Source organism: Rana temporaria, chromosome 2 (assembly GCF_905171775.1).
Source record: "Rana temporaria chromosome 2, aRanTem1.1, whole genome shotgun sequence".
Classification (NCBI taxonomy): Eukaryota; Metazoa; Chordata; class Amphibia; order Anura; family Ranidae; genus Rana; species Rana temporaria.
Genome location: NC_053490.1, coordinates 91,067,197 through 91,076,819, shown reverse-complemented (window position 1 = coordinate 91,076,819; position 9,623 = coordinate 91,067,197).

Below are 9,623 nucleotides of genomic sequence, written 5' to 3'. Positions count from 1 at the left end.
TGTCGGTGCGCAGGCGCCGTATAGCTCTGTATAGAGCCGACTCGTAGTTCGGCTTCTTTCGGAAACTGGTGACGCGCATTATGCGCCGGTGGAGAAGCTTTTGTCATACGTCAATCACTTAGTCTCTGAATAGGAACGCCCACTCCCGCGGGATTCACTACCCGGAAGCCGGGGGGAAAAATACCTATACTACGGTATGTAAACCGGAAAAAAAAACAGCATACTGTACATGTCGGCAGTATGCTGGATTGAATGGTATATACTTTTTTAGGGTGAACCACTGCTTTCATTTTATTTGTTGATTGCTGATAAGAAAAATAAACAGATGGATTTATTTGTTCCTGCCCCCAATCCTTCCTTTGCTCACTGCCTGGACCACCTACAGTACCTTCATCACTGTGCTATGTTTTCTGCTGCACCACTGTCATGGTTATATCCTCTTATGCCATGTACACACAATCGGATTTCTGATGGAATAAAATCTGATGGATTTTTTCGTCGGAATTCCGATGTAGCTGACTTTCATCAGCCTTGCATACACACTATCAGACTAAATTCTGAACACGCCAAAACGCGGTGACGTAAAACACTACGACGAGCCGAAAAAAATGAAGTTCATGCATGCATCGACTTGATTCTGAGCATGCATGGATTTTTCTCTGATGGAGTTCCACACAGACGATCGGAATTTACTATCGTTTTTTTACACCGATGGAAAAAAAGTCTGATGGGGTTTCTCCTATGAAAAAAGTCCATCTGACTTTTTTTATCGAAAAAAACGATTGTGTGTACACGGCATTAGTCCTCTCCATAAATTTAGCAGAAATATGTGCTTAAAGTAGAACTATAGGCAACACTTTTGTTTCCACTTTGGGTAGAGTAAGGGATGGTTATAGCCCCTGTTAATTATTATTATTTTTTTTGCCATCCGTTCACTACCCTTCATTTCCTACCCCATAGCCAAACAGGAAGTGAGAGGAAATCTCTGAAAATTAAGAGAACCCCCCCCCCCCCCAAAAGGCCCTCAGAACTAGTGTGCCCACTGGAAAATTTCAGGGCAGGTCTTAAACAGGAAGGGATGTGACCTTGACAGGAAGGGGTGGGTCATATTTAAATTAGGGGTTGAACGAGTTTAGTCGGGCCAAGGGCAGCACAAAACCTAAATACAACACTGAGTATATGTATGACAGCGTTTTACCTGTCAAAGGATTTGTATTTCTGTTCATTCTGTTTTGAGATTTACATAGCAAAGCTGGTGTCCAAACCTTCCCCTGTCGCAGTTAGGTACAGTAACACAGCTGGGTCCCTATTCTGCCCCCTGCCCGTGAATGGGCATGAAAGGAGCAGCAGCTGCTCAACCCTCTACTCATACTAACCTCACCTCCTGTCAGCATGTTTCTTTTCAGCACATGCTCATGCATTAAACATGATTGGCTCTTGGTGCTGCCCCAAACCCTGCAAGTCTTAGTACTGCTTTGCAAGGGATTACAAGGTTTAAACATAGCCACATTAAGGCACTTACACTAACTGCATTTTAAATACAATTTATTATTTTTTAACTAATATATAACTACATTTTTTATCTTTTTACATTTTGCCTGTCTTTTTATAGCTGCCCTGCATACTTCTTTCAGGTTAATGATTCACTAGGTAGTGAAACTTATCAGTATGATGGCAGTGAAGTCTGTAATCAGATGTGGCAGCTCCCATATTTCTATCTCCATCAGTTCATTTAAAGACCTACCAAAATAAAATGTATTTTTGTGTCAATGCCAAGAGCTCACTAAATGTCTTCTTACATTTCTTAGGCTTTTTAGTAGAGAGATCTCCCTGTCTTGAGTTCCCAGCTTTGCCCCACTCAGCTGTCATTATGAAGGCAAGCAAGGGAGTATTACCTTACTTTCTGAATATTCCATAAAGATAGAAAAGATAGGAGAAGGAGAGCCCTTGATAATGGCTTGAAAGAGGGACTGCATTCATGCAAGCAGATAAATTAGACTGTGCTGGGTAGACCCACTCTCTTGGGACACGGGCCTTAGAGCTGCAAGAGCTAGAGGCTGTTGCTCCGGGTTTTGTTGGCCTAGGCAGAGCTGGGACCTCACACTCAGGGGGTTGGACGCATGGTGGTTGTCGCTGTCACTGCATACGCTGCACTAAATACGCTGCACTGCACACCCATGTCATTATCGCTGAGTCCACAGGTGGCCAGTCATGCACCTCACGACAAGGACTTCTTGCCTCACAGAGCCCATGTATCGGCTGGATTGGTGAGCGGGCAGAAGCCCATCTTATCTCTGACACTATTCTCAAGAACACTGCATGCAGATACCATCACACATGATCTATAGGAGAGTCCTTGCTGGGAGAATATAACACCTTTTACATATAGCTTCATTAAACTGTCATTGCCTTGGAACATCTCTGGGCCCCACCATAGCTAACTGAGGATCAAGGATAACCACACTTCAAGGACCTCCTTTCTTCAAAAGATACTCTGCTGACAGAACCTGTGGCAGAATATAACTTACTAACCGTTGATTATACTGTTTATTAAAGGGGAACTCCTACACAGACCTTTTATATTGCCTACCTCCTATTTCTTGTGGAATTAGGTTGTAGAGGGAGTGGACTGACTAAAAGTCTTCTTCTTCCCCTCTTGTTCTGGGGTTATAAATCTCTTTTTCAACCATTTCATTATAACAATTTGACTTACTGTTATTGTTATTACTTTGTGTGTTCCTGTGAATCAATTTTACTGCATTATCTCTCAACTTGGGTTACACCTGTGCCTGTTATAGTCTATTTCAGAGCTTTTTTTCTCAGAAAATAGGTGCAGGAACCCAACCACGACCCCATTCAGATTACACAAACAGTAGGAGGGTCTTAAAGGGTGCAGAGTTCAGGGGGTTACACACAGAATGCAGAGCTGTCACTTGTAAACACAAAAATCAGACTTCTGTGTTTACAAGTGATTGTGGTGAGCAAGCACCAAAGGGTCTGAGCCAGAGGTGGTGGAACTGAGTTCCCCCAAGTTCCCCCTGAAAAAAAGCCCTGGTCTATTTTGATTTAATATCACAGTAAAGTGTTAACTTACAAACATTACTAACTATTGGTGTCTTTGCATTTTATGCCTGCTTTAAATATGTCAGAACCCAGAGTGTCAGAGGTGTTGGGGAGCTTGCAAGGTCAGGGAAACCTTTGGAGACAAGCAACTTCCAGCAGCGGGGGTAGCGCTACAGTGGGAATAACTGTAGTAGCCCTGTCTCTCCTGACTTTCTTCTGTGGATCCTTCAGCAGGGTGAATAAGGCCTGGGAGGTCTGGAAGAGTCATTTTAAGTGAGTAAAGGTGGAGCCTGAGATGAGTGTGCCATCTGGAAGCATGCCCAGCTGGGCAGATCTATGGAAGGTACATTGGGGAAGACACTGGTATACTTTTTCTCCCTAACCCTCAGCTGTGGGTTATGTGACAAAGTGATGGAAGCTAGATGTTGTGGACCTAGTATACATAGAGAAATGGTCCCAACTCTGTGGTGGAGGTTTAGAGGGAAGATGGCCTAAAAGATATGTGCTTGCATTCTGCACAGAAATGACTGCTACAGAATGTCTATTCCTGTTTGTGGCATTTCACACTAAAGAATTCTGATAGCCTTTCAAATGTGATGTCAGATGTTAAAGAAGTCTTTATGAAGTTACAGCAAAGTGCATTTTATGTGTGGTCATTCCCAGTGGCGGCTGGTGCTCAAAATATTTGGGGGGCGCAAACAAATGAAAAAAACAAAAAAACAATTGCAGCCACTGTGCCCATCAAACACAGCCACTGTGCCCATCAAACGCAGCCACTGTGCCCATCAAACGCAGCCACTGTGCCCATCAAAGGCAGCCACTGTGCCATAAATTGTCGCAACTGTGCCATGCCATCCATTGTCGCCACAGTGCCATCAATTGTCGCCAGTGTGCCATGCCATCAATTGTCGCCACTGTGCCATCAATTGTCGCCACTGTGCCACTGTGCCATCGATTGTCGCCACTGTGCCATCAATTGTCGCCACTGTGCCACTGTGCCATCGATTGTCGCCACTGTGCCATCAATTGTCGCCACTGTGCCATGCCATCCAATGCAGCCACTGTGCCATGCCATCAAACGCAGCCACTGTGCCATCATTTATCGCCACTGTGTCCATCAATTGTCACCACTGTGCTATGCCATCAAACGCACCCACTGTGCCATCAATTGTCGCCACTGTGCCCATTAATTGTCACCACTGTGCCATGCCATCAAACGCAGCCACTGTGCCATCAATTGTCACCACTGTGCCCATCAATTGTCACCACTGTGCCATGCCATACGCAGCCACTGTGCCATCAAACACAGCCACTGTGCCATCAAACACAGCCACTGTGCCATGCCATCAAACGTAGCCACTGTGTCATCAATTGTTACCACTGTGCCCATCAATTGTCACCACTGTGCCCATCAATTGTTACCACTGTGCCCATCAATTGTAGCCACTGTGCCCATCAATTGTCGCCACTGTGCCCTGTAAAATGCTGCTAGATTACCTTTCTCGGTCAGCCATCCTCCTTCCGCGGTCCCTCAATGTCTTCTCCCGCCCTCGATGACGCTTTAGCCAATCAGGTTACCGGTAAAAGCCTAAGGGAGAAATCAAAAGTGCTAATTTTAGGCCCGGTACACACGAGCAAACATGTACGATGAAACCGGTCCGTCGGACCGTTTTCACCGTACATGCCTGCCAGAGGGCTTCTGTACGATGGTTGTACTAACCATCGTACAGAAGTCCGCGCGTAAACAATACGCGGGGCGTGTCCGCGTCGTCGCCGCAACGATGATGCGGCGATGACGCGGAGACGTGGGCGGGCCTGCCATTTAAAGGCTTCCACGCATGCGTCGAAGTCATTCGACGCATGCGAGGGACGGCGGGTGCTCGGACATGTACGGTAGGTCTGTACTGACGACCGTACATGTCCGAGCGGGCAGGATTCCAGCGGACGGTTTTAAAACACGTCCAGGAATATTTGCCCGCTGGGAAAAGGCCCGGCGGGCAAATGTTTGCTGGAATTCGGCCCGCTCGCGCCTACACACGACCAAACATGTATGCTGAAACTGGCCCGCGGACCAGTTTCAGCATACATGTTTGGTCGTGTGTACAGGGCCTTAGAGGTTAATATGCAAGTTATTGTCATAAAAAGTGTTTGGGGACCTGGGTCCTGCCCTAAGGGTTATGTATCAATGCAAAAAACTATTTTAAAAATTTAAGTTTTTTTAGGAACAGTGGGCCAGATCCACACAAGAGATACTCCGACTTAAGTGCTGTTCAGTCTGTGTGTAACTTTGGAAACGATCCTCAAAAGGCTTTTTCCAAAGTTAGGCAGAAGATCCGGCATGTGTAATTGAATTACACTGCCGAATCTTAGGATGCAGTACCGCATCCGCCGCTGGGGGCATTTCGAGTGGAAATGCCGTTTCTAGTATGCAAATTAGCACTTAAGGCGATCCACAAAGCTTTCCAGCTTCGTTTTTGCGCCGTAAGTGTTATTTTGCAAGTGTAAAATTAGGGCTGGTTCTACAAAGTGTAAACTAGTCACACCTTGTAAAAGCCCATTCCAGCGACGGCATTTGGTATGCTTTCCCGAGGGAGAACTCCACGGCAATTTGTAAAAACAAAACCGGCATGGGTTCCCCCCCAGGAGCATACCAGGCCCTTAGGTCTGGTATGGGTTGTAAGGGGACCCCCCCTACGCCGAAAAATTGACGTAGGGGGTCCCCCTACAATCCATACCAGACCCGTATCCAAAGCACGCTACCCGGCCGGCCAGGAAAGGAGTGGGGACGAGCGAGACGCACTACAGGCCCCCCACCCCAGAGCACCCTGTCCCCATGTTGATGAGGACAGGACCTCTTCCCGACAACCCTTGCCATTGGTTGTCGGGGTCTGCGGGCGGAGGCTTATCGGAATCTGGGAGTCCCCTCAAATAAGGGGGCCCCCAGATACCGGCCCCCCACCCTAAGTGAATGGATATGGGGTACATCGTACCCCTATCCATTCACCTGTAGGCAAAAAGTTAGTTAGTAAACACACAACACAAGGCTTTTTAAAATATTTTATTATTCTGCTCCGGATGCCCCCCCTGTCTTCGTTATTAGCTCAATTAGCAGGGGGGGCTTCTTCTTCCGCTCTCCGGGGGTCTTCCACTCTCCGGGGGTCTTCCGCTCTCCGGGGGTCTTCTCCGCTCTCCGGGGGGGGCTTCTCCGGACTCCGGGGGGCTTCTTCCATCTTCTCCCCTCTTCCGCTCTTGACTCGGCGAACCCCGGTTCTTCTGCAGCTCTCCGGTGCCTTCTTCTTCAGCGCTGGCTGCCTGCTATGTTTGTGTGTTAGCTCGATTTCAAACAGGCAGCCAGCGCGGTCTTCTGTGGCGTCAGGGTCTTCTCTTCCTTTCTTCCGATGTTGCCTCGTCGCCTGTTGTCGCTGTAATGATGGAAGCGCGCCTTGCATCCCATTTATATAGGCATCACCGTCCCATCATGCTCCGGCAGGTACCCACGTGGTGGGTGCCTACCCACGTGCACCCACCACGTGGGTACCTGCCGGAGCATGATGGGACGGTGATGCCTATATAAATGGGATGCAAGGCGCGCTTCCATCATTACAGCGACAACAGGCGACGAGGCAACATCGGAAGAAAGGAAGAGAAGACCCTGACGCCACAGAAGACCGCGCTGGCTGCCTGTTTGAAATCGAGCTAACACACAAACATAGCAGGCAGCCAGCGCTGAAGAAGAAGGCACCGGAGAGCTGCAGAAGAACCGGGGTTCGCCGAGTCAAGAGCGGAAGAGGGGAGAAGATGGAAGAAGCCCCCCGGAGTCCGGAGAAGCCCCCCCCGGAGAGCGGAGAAGACCCCCGGAGAGCGGAAGACCCCCGGAGAGTGGAAGACCCCCGGAGAGCGGAAGAAGAAGCCCCCCCTGCTAATTGAGCTAATAACGAAGACAGGGGGGGCATCCGGAGCAGAATAATAAAATATTTTAAAAAGCCTTGTGTTGTGTGTTTACTAACTAACTTTTTGCCTACAGGTGAATGGATAGGGGTACGATGTACCCCATATCCATTCACTTAGGGTGGGGGGCCGGTATCTGGGGGCCCCCTTATTTGAGGGGACTCCCAGATTCCGATAAGCCTCCGCCCGCAGACCCCGACAACCAATGGCAAGGGTTGTCGGGAAGAGGTCCTGTCCTCATCAACATGGGGACAGGGTGCTCTGGGGTGGGGGGGCCCGCAGTGCGCCCCCCTGCCCCAGAGCACCCAACCCCCCCATGTTGAGGGCACGCGGCCTGGCACGGCTCAGGAGGGGGGGGGGGGCGCTCGCTCGTCCCCACTCCTTTCCTGGCCGGCCGGGTAGCGTGCTTTGGATACGGGTCTGGTATGGATTGTAGGGGGACCCCCTACGTCAATTTTTCGGCGTGGGGGGGTCTCCTTACAACCCATGCCAGACCTAAGGGCCTGGTATGCTCCTGGGGGGGGAACCCATGCCGGTTTTTTCTTTGAAAATTGGCATGGAGTTCTCCCTCAGGAATGCATGCCGCTGTCATTTTTTTTTTTTTCCCGACGCAACTTTTTTAAGCCGTCGCGATCCTCAAAACTCGGCGTAACGTAACTTTGCGCATGCGCAGTACGGCCGGCGCGGGAGCGCGCCTCATTTAAATGGGACTCGCCCCATTTGAATAGGAACGCCTTGCGCCGGCGGAATTTTAGTTACACAGCCTTAAATTTCTAGATAAGTGCTTTGTGGATCAGGCACTTAGGTAGAAACTTTAAGGCAGTGTAACTTAAATGGGATTTTTTAAGTTACGCCAGGTTTTTGTGGATCTGGCCCAGTGATTTTAATAATGCTTAAAGTGAAATATTCCTTTAAATTTCGTACCTGGGGTGTGTCTATAGTATGCCTATAAAGTGGCACATTTTTCCCATGTTTAGAACAGTCCCTGCACAAAAATGACATTTCTAAAGGAAAAAAGTCATCCAAAACTACTCACGGCTATAATGAATTGTTGGGTCCCGGCAATACAGATAAAAGTCATTGAAAAAAACAGCAGTCCAGTCCATTACCAGGCCCTTTGGGTCTGGTATGAATATTAAGGGAAACCCCAAACCAAAATTTAAAAAACCTGCATGGGGGTCCCCCCAAATTCCATACCAGTTCTGGTATGGATATTAGGGGAACCCTGCACCAAATTAGAAAAAAAATTGCGTAGGGGTCCACCCTCAAAATCCATACCAGACTCTTCAGGTTGTGGGGCCTCATCCCCACAACCCTTGCCTGGTGGTTGTGGGGGTCTGCGGGGGGCTTATCGGAATCTGTGAATTAGTAACAGGGTACATTGTACCCCTACCATTTCAAAAATAAGGGTCAAAAATGGTAAAAAACACAAGACACAGCTTGGGACAAGTCCTTTATTAACCACTTCAGCTCCGGACAATTTGGCTGGCCAAAGACAAGAGCACTTTTTGCGATTTGGCACGGCGTTGCTTTAACTGACAAGTGTGTGGTCGTGCAACGTGGCTCCCAAACAAAATTGACGTCCTTTTTCCCCACAAATAGAGCTTTCTTTTGGTGGTATTTGATCACCTCTGCGTTTTTATTTTTTTGCGCTATAAACAAAAACAAATAAAAAAAAAAAAAACATTTTTTTTTGTTATAATAAATATCCCCAGAAAATATATATAATATATATATATAAAAAAAATGTTTACACAGTTTAGGCCAATACGTATTCTTCTACATATTTTTTGTAAAAAAAAACGCAATAAGCGTTTATTGATTGGTTTGCGTAAAAGTTATAACGTCTACAAAATAGGTGATAGTTTTATGGCATTTTTATTAATATACATTTTTTTTACTAATAATGGCGGTGATCAGCGATTTTTATCATGACTGCGACATTATGGCGGACACTTTTGACTCTATTTTGGGGCCATTCACATTTACACAGCGATCAGTGCTATAAATATGCACTTATTACTGTGTAAATGTGACTGGCAGTGAAGGGGTTAACCAGGAGGGGGCGCTAAAGGGGTTAAGTGTGTCCTAGGGATGTGTTCTAACTGAAAGGAGGATGGGCTACATGTATCATCACACTGATCACAGCTCCCGATTACAGGGAGCTGTAATCAGTGTCCTGTCACTAGGAAGAGTGGGGAAATGCTTGTTTACTTCAGAGCTCACAATGCTGCATCTTAAAGGGCAATGTATATATATGTTGATCTGGCCAGCTGTGCCATTTTGCCAACGTATATCGGAGTGAGCTGGTCGGCAAGTGGAAAAAAAAAATTACAGCGATGTAATACATTCTCAACCAGGGATACTTAAAAAAACGCTGCCACGATCCGATTCCGCCTCCATGGGTGAATGACGCTACACCCGCCATGACAGCTCATAGCTGAGGGCGTGGCCACCCGTCACATGCACGGATGACCCCACCCCCCTCCAACGCAACAGGGTTACTGGCGGTTTCCTTAAGGTTAGAGGGAGGACTAGTATAAAAGGGAACTTAGGGGGAGATCATTACTGTCTAGTCTGGAGTTCTAAACCAAAACCTGCTGGCACCAATT